General features: G+C 42.5%; 1 protein-coding gene across 3 annotated transcripts in view; it reads right to left on the bottom strand.

Moving 5' to 3' along the window:
* SSTR2 (somatostatin receptor 2) overlaps positions 1-1,378 on the bottom strand; it is a 38,740-nt gene extending 37,362 nt beyond the window's left edge. For all 3 annotated transcript variants that reach the window (XM_080994858.1, XM_080994860.1, XM_080994864.1), the window contains exon 1: positions 1,083-1,378. The gene's annotated coding sequence lies outside the window, so the exon portion shown is untranslated. The remainder of the gene's footprint in view (positions 1-1,082) is intronic.
* Positions 1,379-12,478: the final 11,100 nt, after the last annotated feature.

Here is a 12,478-nt window from a genome sequence, read left to right as displayed (position 1 = left end):
ACGGTTGGACCCAGAAAGCACAGTTTTCACAAACGTTTTTCCTTGCAGCAGTGACACGGGCACTTATTGGATATTGCCCATGATAGAACTGCCAAGTATATTTGCCTTCTTGTAACAATTGGAGTTCCTGGTTCTTGTTTTTTGTTTTTGTTTAATATAATTTTGTCCCCTTTTGGAAGTTGAGAACCCAGAACAGTTCTCAAGTGTTCATAAAAGGCGACAGGGAGAACTATCCCACACCACAGTACAGTGGTACCTCGGGTCAATACCTTAATTCGTTCTGGAGGTCTGTTCTTAACTTGAAACTGTTCTTAACCTGAGGTACCACTTTAGCTAATGGGGCCTCCCGCTGCCACTGCTGCGTGATTTCTGTTCTCATCCTGAAGCAAAGTTCTTAACCTGAAGTACTATTTCTGGGTTAGTGGACTCTGTAACCTGAAGCGTCTGTAACCCAAGGTACCACTGTAATGCTAGACTTCTCCATTCCAGTTTTCTGTTGTTTGTTGGCATGGCAATTTTGCTTAATTTGGCTAGTGCAAGGAAAGTGCTAACAACCAGAACACTGTTATCTCCAGTCTTCTTCCTCTTCTTCTTCTTCTTCTTCTTCTTCTTCTTCTTCTTCTTCTTTGTATACTGTTCTTTACCAGCACGTCACAGGGCAGTTCACAGCATAAAATCACAATATAAAAACTCAAAATACATAATAAGAACAAGAACAAGAACAACGCAATAATCCCCCCTTCCACAACACATTTTAAAAGGTCACTGGATGTCAATCAGCCAAAGGCCTGGTAAAAGAGGAACATTTTTGCCAGGAGCCTAACGGTGTATAATGAAGGGTTTCATCTGAAAAGACCTTTGTCTTTTAGGATGCCACACCATTTTCTCTTGCTTTCACAAATCCACGGGTAGCCCCAGCTACCCTAAGGGGATCCCAATGCAATTAACCTGTACTAAATGCTTAACACAAACATGTTCCCTCTGATGTGACCACTCAGGCCACTATTGTTCTTTTAAAACATGATAAGAAAGGAGAGTAGGTGCGGAAGTGGAAATCTAAACCTAGAAAGAGAGGGACTTACCTGGGGGGCACTTGCATCCTTAAACGACAAGATTCCAGCCCTTTTTCTGACACCAGTGGTCTCCTGATACCCAGAGAGTGCCCTCTGTCCAGCTCAGTCCATTCTGTCAATCCGTACCCTTTTAGTCTTGTTAATTATTTACAGCAGAATTTCCCATGGCAGCTTGTTGATCCTGAACTGCTACGATTTTGAGGCTCTGTATAGTTTTAACGGCAGAACGTACCATGCTGAGTTAACCCATGCCCCAAACAAGGATCCATCTGCGGTGTGAGGAATGCTTTTAAGTCTTGGAGAAGGTGCTCTGAGAGCAAGTGAGATTAATAGCGTGCCACAGCGCAAGTTGTGTTTCTTGTTGAGTGATCAGGTGGCGAGGCAGTTTGCTAAAGTCCCCCCCCCCCAAAAAAAGGAGGGGGCAGGAAATTCTCCAACCACCAACACTGGGACCCTATTTACACCATATCGTGGAGAGAACAAAAAGCGATATCTGATTGGCGCAGAAGTCCTTATAGATGCAGTGCTCATTAAATGACCCACGAGGGTAATTTAATCCAAAGTAGGAATCTTTTGCCCAACATAGGGCTCAAACCTATGACCCTGAGATTGAGCGCCTCATGCTCTACAGACTGAGCTATCCCAGATAATACTTGAACAACTGACTGCCACTCTGTTAATGCTTATAATAATCTGGGCAGAAACCCATCTCCATTTTTTCGGACTCCCCAACCTGCCTGGTAGGATGCACTGTGGATTATTTTACACCGGGGCAGCCAACATAGTGTTCCCCAGATATTGTGTACTACAACTCCAAACACTGCCATCCATTAGCCATGTTTGCTGGCACTCATGGGAGTTGTAGTCCAAACGGGGATGGCACCAGATTGGCTTTCCCTGTTTTGCACACAGACTATTGAGTGTTTGACAGGTTAGCTCACATCATCTAGTAGTCACTAGATTCAAGGAGACTGTAGCATGCCAGAAGCAGATATGAGGAGTCAGCAACGTGTAAGATGCAACAAAATCTTCTGGAGAACGATCCAGACTGCAAACAAACAAAATCCCTTTATGATCAAGGAAGAGCAAGGAGGACAGATAATTAAAGTATAATTTATCTGACTAGCTTCATCATCTTTGCTTGTCTTGCCCCAGGAGAATACTGAGTAGGCTTTTTCACTGAGGATTTCCCAGGAGTGTGAAAACTAACAGGCTTTCAATGGGCCAGAAGTCATTTTAGCATGTAAATTACTTAACTGATGCCAAATGTGAGGGGTGTTGTTGTTTTTTGCTTTCATTAATTGCAGTGTGGAGCAATTTTTGATTTTCATCAGGATTGCAGCCGGGGAGGAGAAAATTAAACTTCCCCTCCTCACCCAATACAGTCCCAAATGAAGCCCCCCCCCTCCACTTTCAGCCTTAGAAGGCAACAAACTCACTGGGAAAAGAAATGCATTTTCTGAGAAACGTATGCATTGTGGCTTGAGTACAGTGGTACCTCAGGTTACATATGCTTCAGGTTACATACACTTCAGGTTACAGACTCCGCTAACCCAGAAATCGTGCTTCAGGTTAAGAACTTTGCTTCAGGATGAGAACAGAAATTGTGCTCCAGCGGCGCGGCGGCAGCAGGAGGCCCCATTAGCTAAAGTCGTGCTTCATGTTAAGTTGTGGGTTGACATAGCAGACGACACAGCGATTTCTCCAAAGCAGCTCTTTATTTTGTAAGCTGGAACAGAACTAAGCTGAGGAGCTCAGTCAGCCTGCTTATATAGAGCTACAGAACAATTGTAACTGTTGCAACGTTCTAAAACTATCCAATCACTGAACGTCACTTTTCGATCCTTCATTTGCATACAAAACTATCCAATCACTGAACGTCACTTTTCGATCCTTCATTTGCATAACTATCTACAGTATCCCCCTGCTGGCCCAGGGTGAGAACTTCAGTACATAACACTTCAGGTTAAGAACAGTTTCAGGTTAAGAACGGACCTCCGGAATGAATTAAGTACTTAACCCGAGGTATCACTGTACTGGGCAAATGCAACAGAACTGCATATTCCTTCCTTTATAAACCTACATCCTGAAAAAGCCTGCAGTGCACAGTGCCCTGAATGCCACTTCTCTGCCGCCCTTCTATTCCAAAAATAAGCCTGTTTTCCAAGTGCTAGGGAGCAATAGTATTTAATTACATAATTGGAAAGAGTTAGAAACTTTGCATTAACTCATTTTCTTAATGGGTTGCAGCTCTGAATCACCACCAGACCCCCCTGGACACAAACAGAGTTAATCTCTTTCCTGGAGCCTATCAAGCCAAGAATTACGTGAGCATTTAATTACTACTCAGAAGCGATTTCCTATTAGGGGCCTATAATGCACATTGCCGTGGCTTGCATAAATGTGTAGGACCCACATCAGCCACAGAGCGCTTAACTTAAGGTTGTCTCAGTGCACGCAGAGCCTCAGTATTCAACATGCTATTTTGATAACAAAATGTCAGCCAGCTCCACGAAATGCAGGGGAAAGGAAGGAAGTGCTCAAAAACTGTTACAGAACACAAAAGCACCTTCGGGGGCAACAACTCCTGTAGCTGCTTCTCATTACGCAAGCTGACCAGATACCAGAGTGGCCTGTCCTTTAACAGAAGCTTCAGCTGCATAAATCAGGAGCTGCTTATCACAGCATGGAGAGAAACATTATCACCTACCAATATCTGCACATCCTCCTACTGCTCAGGGGCAGATAAACCATGCGCTTGGCATGCAGAAGGTCTTAGGTGCAGCTGGGAATCCTACACAGGGGATCTCTGGATAGTAGCTCTCGCCCACTGTTGCTGATACTCTTGGGTGCCTAAAGTTTTAATAGATGACTGGAGTGCAGAGGTGTGGGGGACTGGTGCAGAGGTACAGTACAAGGGCTCTCTAGGCTTCTTTGGGACCTTTTTTCATCTTGTCTGCAGTGTCTCAAGAGTAACATGTAGACTAGTCCTGATACAGGCAGCTGCTTATGCCAGACAAAAATTGGCAAGGAGTAGCACAGAAGTCAATGATTAACAGCATGGCACTTATTATAACTAAGAACTACCATACTCTTGCAGCAGATTTTTTAAAAAGGCCGTGTTGCTCTTTGTGTGCGTTTCTCACCATTTGGCACCCTGATAGTTATTGGATTTCCCTGGAGACAGAGTCATCTCACATACCCTCCAACATTTCTCCAATGAAAATAGGGATGTCCTAAATAATAATAATAATAATAATAATAATAATAATAATAATAATTTTGCTATTTATATCCCACGCATCTTATTGTGTTGCCCCAGCCACTCTGGGCAGTTTCTAACATATATAAAAACATAATAAAACATTAAGCATTTAAAAACTTGCCTATACAGGGCTGCCTTCAGATGTCTTCTAAAGGTTGCATAGTTACTTATCTCCTTGGCTCAGGGGTCGGACAACTCCATGCCCTCCAACATTTCTCCGATGAAAATAGGGACGTCCTAAGGAAAACAGGCCATTCCAGGATCAAATTGGAAACCGGGATGGCTTTTGTAAATCCAGGACTGTACCTGGAAAATAGGGGCACTTGGGGGGTCTGATCTCATGCCAGGGATCAGCACCTAGTGGCTCCTGGACCAAATCCGGACCCTTAAAGGCCACTGCCTGACTCTGCAATGGCAGGCTCAGAGGCACAGGGAAGTGGCAGCTCTAGCTTCTGGTAAACTATTTGCTGGCTAGGGTCTGAAGCTCTGGGGAGCCCATGGCATTGCTGGTTCTATGGTTGTGTGAGTCCTTGGTCAAGATGCTCTCAGTAGGCCTCTTGGTTCATTCCCGTGCCTCTTTCTCTCACTCATGCCAATCAGGAGCATCCCTTGCTCTTCTACTTGCTTACTCACCTGGAAAGGGCAGATAACAGGTAGTAGCAGCAGCAGCTACAGCAAAGAGCAGCAAACACAAGAACTGATAGTAGAACTTGACAATTGCCTAATGAGGCTGACCTCCAGAGATGGCCTTGCCCACAGACACAGAAGAGATGGAAAGCCCTACCACACAGAGACCCATATAGTCCGGGGGGTGGGGAAGAGTACTCAAGGGGGAGGTTTAGTTAGCATTACAACACACAAACCTGTGTTGTCAAGAAATAGCAGCTTGCATTATTTATGTTTTTGTAAGACCCTAATTTGTTTTGCTGACAATAATCTCCCCCTCTTGCCTCTTATAGATTTAAGCACAATAAAATTGCAAATCAGACTGCAAGATTCAATTTCTTGTCACACATTCATCAAGGAAAGAATTTAATTTAGATTTGCAGCATGCCATTTTCCAGCCAGCTTCGAATTAGTTTAATGTGACAACGCCAAGACACTAGAGGCAAAAGGGGGGGGGGGAGAGGAGTCGGTTTTTTAACAGCAAAAAGGGTGCATGGGTGAAGACTGCAGGAACCTCCCCCCCCCCGCACCCAATTGATCTCCCCACAGAGCCAAACTTCCAACCAAGCGGGCTTCTATAGTATATGAGCTCAGTGGGGAAGAAAAGCACCTCAGATTGCATAAGAGGTAGACTCCACCCCCCAACACCTCTCTTTCTACATGATGGGAGCAGATCTATGAACACAAAGATCAGCCGCCACCATGACTTGCTTGACCCGCAATTTCCAAGTAAATCTGTTGAGGATTCAAATGCCAGTTTACCACTGCCACGAGCCACCATTGTAATGGCCCTCAGAACTGCTGAAACGCCTACATTTCAACACCCAGCTGACTATATTTATTCAATATTCAATTGATATTACTAATCACTCAGTGCAAAGGGTTGTGAGCTATGTGCCGTTGCTGTTTTTGTCAAGCTCAGCACTCCCTTTCACGAGCCACATGGAGCGTGTGTGCGGCGCTTGCAGGCTTTTCCCTCTGTCCCTTCCCCCACCTCCCGCAAAAGCCCGCAAAAGCCGCGCTCCCTTTAAAGAGCGCACAGAGCGTGTGTGCGGCTCTTGGGGGCTTTTCTCTGAGGAGGGAGAAGGTCTCCCAAAGTTGAGAGGCATTGCCATTCAAATGTGTGTGTGTTGCATCTTGTGATTGATTATGTGTGGTGAGGCTTACCTGCCCTCCCCATATTCTATTCAAGTTGGCACCCCTGCCCCTTATATTGTCAAATATAAGTGGTATTAGTTTGCTGAGAGATGCTGGAAAGGTTATGCAGAGAAGAGTTCCTGTATCTATGGGCGGTGGATGTGTTTATCCTGTCACAACATTTAGGAACACAGTATTTGCTGAGATCTCAAGAAGGAGTATTCAGGAGTATATTTTTTTAAACCTGATAATTTAAATGTTAGCAGCAGCAGCTCTCTTGGTGTTATCTTAAACTGTGAAAATCTGCCAGCAAACTCTTGTGACAAGATTGCACAGATCTAACTCTTCATTCTCTAAGCGGAAACTCTTCTCCATGAGAGAGAAGTGAGAAAAGCAACATACTACACAAGACAAGCTGTGGTGCTAAAAAGCATAGCTCTGGGAAAGGACTGCAAAACCTCAATTACTAGGTTCTAAGCATCCGTCTATGAAAGTGTGCAACCTATGGGCAAATCATGTCCCCATTTGATTGGCAATAATAATAATAATAATAATAATTTCTTAGTCATACCGCTCCCATCTGGCTGGGTTTCCCCAGCCATTCTGGGTGGCTCCCAACAGAATTAAAAGCACAATAAAACATCTGTCATTAAAAACTTCCCTAAACAGGGCTGCCTTCATATGTCTTCTAAAAGTCAGTTGTTTATTTCCTTGACATCTAATGGGGGGGCATTCCACAAGGAGGGCACCACTACCGAAAAGGCCCTCTGCCTGGCTCCCTGTAACCTCACTTCTCGTACGGAGGGAACCACTAGAAGGCCCTCAGAGCTGGACCTCAGTGTCCGGGCTAAACAATGGGGGTGGAATCCACCATTGCTGATTTCCTGGAACACAACATAAAATGGGGTAGCCAGCCTGTCCTTTGCCCGAAGGAGTCCACTTGTTCACTTCAGCCTCCTTACTGGTCCCATGCATGTAGAAAATTTGTATTATTTTGTTTGATTTAAATTGAAATAACACATTTTGTTGGCTTTGACTCTGGTGAATCAATTTACATACCCTCGCAACATTTCTCTGGTGAAAATAGGGACTTCCTATTCAATAATAATAATAATAATAATAATAATAATAATAATAATAATATTTATTCCCCGCTCATCTGACTGGGTTGCCTCAGCCATTCTGGGCGGCGTCCAACATATGTAAAAACATAATGAAACATTACAAAACTTCCCTATACAGGGCTGCCTTCAGATGTCTTCTAAAGATTGTATAGTTACTCATCTCCTTGGCTGGGGGGGGGGGGTGTCACATAACTCCATGCCCTCCAACATTTCTCCAATGAAAATAGGGACGTCCTAAGGAAAAGAGGGACATTCCAGGATCAAATCAGAAACCGGAACAGCTCCTGAAATGCAGATAAATTGTGCAAAAAGCTTTGCCTGCTAAATTTCTGTGTGCCAGACTGTCACTGAAGCCAAAGGAGCAGAATGGTACCATGCTCACCCCCAGGCCAGTCAAGCTGAATGTTTATGCAGCAACTCTGTTAGCATTGAATATTACAACACACTTTTTTTTTTTTTAGTTTGCTGTAACAAAAGGTCTACATAGCTCTCCTCTGGAAACTTCATAACAATTGCCTAAATAAACTGTTTAAAGCAATAGAATGTAGCAAAAGACCTGGTTAGGTGCTTGATGATCTCGTTCCCTTCAGTTTTGTAGCCACAGGGCCAAATTAGGAATCATGTGCCTCTTTGCATTTAAAGTGCAGGCATTTCCTGGGGGACTGGAGAGGACTGATAATTACCAGCACCACAGCAGCTGCTTGCAGCTTAACCCTTTCCTCCCTTGCTGTGGTCCTAAGGTAATTCTTTCTGAAGTTCTCCCATGCACATCTGAGTATGTGTGGGAAGTTCATTCCAACCCAGATAGTACTTTGAGAGGAAGGATTTCAGCAGGGGAAAGTAAACTGTTAAATCCCACTCCCTCCACACACACACTTGCCACAATTACAAACATTATCAGCTTCAAGCAGACAGCAAAACTAGTTTTTAATCAAATGGCTGATGAGCCACCATACATTCATGGAAGGCTTTTCTTTTCGTCTTGGTGAATTGCAAGTTGTACAAGTCCTAACCATTGTTTATTAAAATGTTTAATAAATGTTTACTAACTGCAATTGCTGATTCCCCTTGAGTGAGGTCAAGGCCATTTGAAATATCCCTAACTGATTATTGGATCCATGTCTACTCTTAATTGCCTCCATCCTTCATCAGCTCTGTTAACATATGAGCTGCAGAGGCAGTGTTAAAGCTACAAGGGGACTGACTGCACAAGCAAGAAGACTTAAAATCTCACAACCCTTGCCATCTTTAATTCAGTCCAGTGGTGGCGAACAATCCTCCAGTTGTTATTGGATTCCAAATAATCTCATCCCTGACCATTAGCCATGCTGTCTGGGGCTGATGGAGTCTAATAACATCCAGAGAGCACCATGTTGACTATACCTTAAGTCCCTTAAAAACCTCTCAAGTGAATTGTTGTTGTTGTTGTTGTTGTTGTTGTTGTTGTTGTTGTTGTTACCCAGCCACTCTGGGTGGCTTCCAGCACATATAAAACATAATAAAATGTCAAACATTAAAAACTTCCTAATACAGGGCTGCCGTCAGGTGTCTCCTAAAAGTTGTATAGTTATTTATCTCCTTGACATCTGATGGGAGGGCATTCCACAGGGAGGGCACCAATACCGAGAAGGCCCTCTGCCTGGTTCCCTGTAACTTCATCTCTCGCAGTGAGGGAACTGCCAGAAGGCCCTGGGAGCTGGACCTCAATGTCTGGGCTGAATGCTGGGGGTGGAGGCGTTCCTTCAGGTATACTGGACCGAGGCTGCTACCTGCGTTCTGTTCACAAACTAATCCATACAGTGGTGCCCTGCAAGACGAATGCCTCGCAAGACGAAAAACTCACTAGACGAAAGGGTTTTGCGGTTTTTGAGCTGCTTCGCAAGACGAATTTCCCTATGGGCTTGCTTCGCAAGACGAAAACGTCTTGCAAGTTTGTTTCCTTTTTCGTAAAACTGTTAAAACCCAAGGTGCATTGCTTGAAGAGGTGCAGTTGCGACTTGACTTCGAGGAGCAACTCATAGCACGCGGTGTGGTAGCCTTTTTTGAGGTTTTTGAAGACTTTGGCGATTTTTGAAGCTTTTCCAAAACTTCTTTTGCAGCCATTTGGTAAGTTAAACTTTTAAAACTTTTTTGGGGGTTTTTGGATTTTGGGTTGGGGTGTTTGGAATTCAAGGACTTGGTGTTGGGGAGGGGTTTGCAAGAATCTGGAAGCTTGTGTGTTTTCTTTCTGCATTTTTACGATTTTTTGTGACCATTGGGCCACTCTGCTGTTTTTTTTAAAAAAAATTCTGGGTTTGAATTTCTGTGTGGTGGGTGGCTGGGGGAACAGTTGAGGAGGGGTTTGCACGAATCTGGGAGCTTGTGTGGTTTTTTTTTTGAATTTTTATGATTTTCTGTGACCATTGGGCCACTCTGCTGTTTTTTTAAAAAAATTTCTGGATTTGAATTTCTGTGTGCTGGGTGGCTGGGGGAACAGTTGAGGAGGGGTTTGCAAGAATCTGGAAGCTTGTGTGGTTTTTTCTGAATTTTTCTGATTTTTATTGTTCCTTCAATTTTTGAATTTATTGTTCCTTCAATTTTTGAAATGCTCTTTACAGTATGTGTGACTTTAAAGAGCACTTAATAAACTCTTGTTGTATCAAATTTGGCTTTGTTTGGACTTTTTTTGACGATAGGAACGCATTAATTGAATTTCAATGCATTCCTATGGGATTTTGTGCTTCGCAAGACGAAAAATTCGCTAGACGAAAAAACTCGTGGAACGAATTAATTTCGTCTTGCGAGGCACCACTGTAGCTGCTTGTGAATATCACTGTACATGCGATGTGAACTTAGATTTCCAACAGCTTCAGTTCTTGTTGCCATTTCAGCCTCTCCTTTTATGTTTGGAGCTGGAACAACAGGGGTATACAAGGAATCTGTGCTTCTGTTTGCTCCTAAAGGGGCATTGAGTTTGTTTAGGTTAGAGCTGACAGCCGGATCCCATGAGTTGCAGGCAAAAGGGATGTTACGGTTACCACCACAAATATCCAATTATCAAGCTGTGCTATTGACTCTCTAGACCAATTGGCTCTCCAGGGCTAGCTATTCCACCTTCCACTTAATGGTGAGCAAATGGGCAATCGATAAGTCTGCTAAGTGACAGCCCATTAATGCTGCCTGCTAACAGAACCAGGTAATGCTGTGAAACATGCACACGCCAAGACAATTATGGTAGGAAGATGAAGTACCTTTGCCAATGAGTCTTGGGAAAAACCAAAGGCGATTCTAAACCATTGCTGATTTTTTTTTTTACCTTAACAGAGTAGCACAGTTAATTCTCTGCGCCACCCTCTACCCTTCCTTGTCCGATTTGGACTGGCCATTCTGATGAATGTTTATAAGTGAGAATCCCACAGAGTTTTAGACATGCTTCCAGATTAAATATGCTCAGGAATGCAGTTTTTAAAGATTGTTGCTTATTGTGGGAGGTCCATGGCTCTTTTTCAAATAAACAGCCGCAGTCCCACAGAGCTCTTTGTGTACAGCAAAAATTATAGCAAGGTGAGTCAAGTTCACGAGGGTCAGAAAACCTGCTGTTTTCTTTGTGACAGCAGCCAAAAGAGATCCAGGGAAGACTGTTACTTTTCCTCCCCACTTGATGATATCTGCTTTCAAAAATCAGCACAGCGTGAATAAATTTAACTCGTTTGGTGATGTAGTGCTAAAGAAAGCCACACCTACTGAGTTTGTTCCATTTGGCGTTCCTCTTGTTGGAATTGGAATTGTTTCAATGTGCTGTTGTTGTTTCACACTGTTTATATATTTATAGTTTTTTTTAAATAGAATTGCTTTTATAAATGTAATTGCCTCAACTGTTTTTGCATATGCTACTGTTTTATGTACGTTACATTGTAAATTGTTTTGGGATGCTTCATGAAAGGCAATTCATAAATAAAATAAATAAGTAAGATAATGGCAAAAGCATGGATGTTTAATAACAATAGCCTAAATAAACTGTTATTCTTTAAAGCAATGCTAAGATTCTTTGATTTTGGAGGAGACTGGCCACATGAGAAGGTCCCATTTTCAGAAGCAAAAAGGCAACTCTTGTGGTACCTTAAAGCAGTCTAATGAACTGTAGTCAGTTTCATCAAACTGCATGACATGGTTTACTGAGCTGGAATGTGTCTGTAAGCATAAATATATGTACGAACACACACATTACATATGGATACATAGAGAAATTATCGTTGCAAGTACTGCGGTCAGGTGGCCATGAAACACAACTGTTTGCCAACAATAGTATGTAAAGCTTACAGCAATAATAGTGGACATTGTACTTATTCCTGTAAGTTTAGTGCCTTGATTCAAGTGCAAAAATAACAATCAAACTTTTTGACAAGTTCTTGATTCAAATGGCTCCTGGGACTTGGGTTGTGGGCACCAAAACAGAATGTCTAGTCGCCATTTTTGGGGGCGTCAGCAACACTTTTTTATTATTTTGATAAGCATGAACTAATACGCAATTCATGTAAGTGACACATTGTTAATATCACATTTTTAACAGAGATTATTAATAAATGTTTCATTTGGTGTTTACATAAAAATATTGTTACCAAACTTCAGTTTTCAAAACACCCTACTCTTTATTGTTAAACTCCTTAACATATTGTCTATCCTAAACACATACTTTGAGGCTTCAAAGCACATACATTTCAATAATTCTTGAGTGTCAGCCAGGCACAAAATAATAATAATAATAAAATGGCACTCAGACTTTGGGAGGTGCTTGCAAATGGAGAATATTTAGGCACAAAATGCGCCTGGTGCCCTGCTAATTTCGAACCCTGTCTGTCATGGATGCTCTAGCTGATATTCCTGCATTGCAGGGGATTGGACTAGATGAGTCAACTCTACAATTCTATTATTATTATTATTATTATATCTTTATTTATACCCTACCTTTCCCTCCATGGGACTCAAGGAGGCTTACAGATAAAAATATGAACTTCAAAAAAGAAAAGAAAAAAAAATAATTTTAAAAAATTAAACATGGATAGAATTAAAACTATTCTATAGATGTATCATCTATTAAAACTATCATATACATATACGTGTGTGTATGTATGTGCGCGCACGCCAACACACATACAGAGCATGCAAATAATTACAATAAAAACATATGCCCTTGGAAAGCAAAGAAGCTCTCTCTGTGTAAGCAAGCTGGTAAT

The sequence above is a fragment of the Podarcis pityusensis genome (genome assembly GCF_964106645.2).
Source record: "Podarcis pityusensis genome assembly, chromosome: 2".
NCBI lineage: Eukaryota > Metazoa > Chordata > Lepidosauria > Squamata > Lacertidae > Podarcis > Podarcis pityusensis.
The sequence above is the reverse complement of the archived record's forward strand: the minus strand, read 5'-3'. Positions and strand labels throughout refer to the sequence as shown.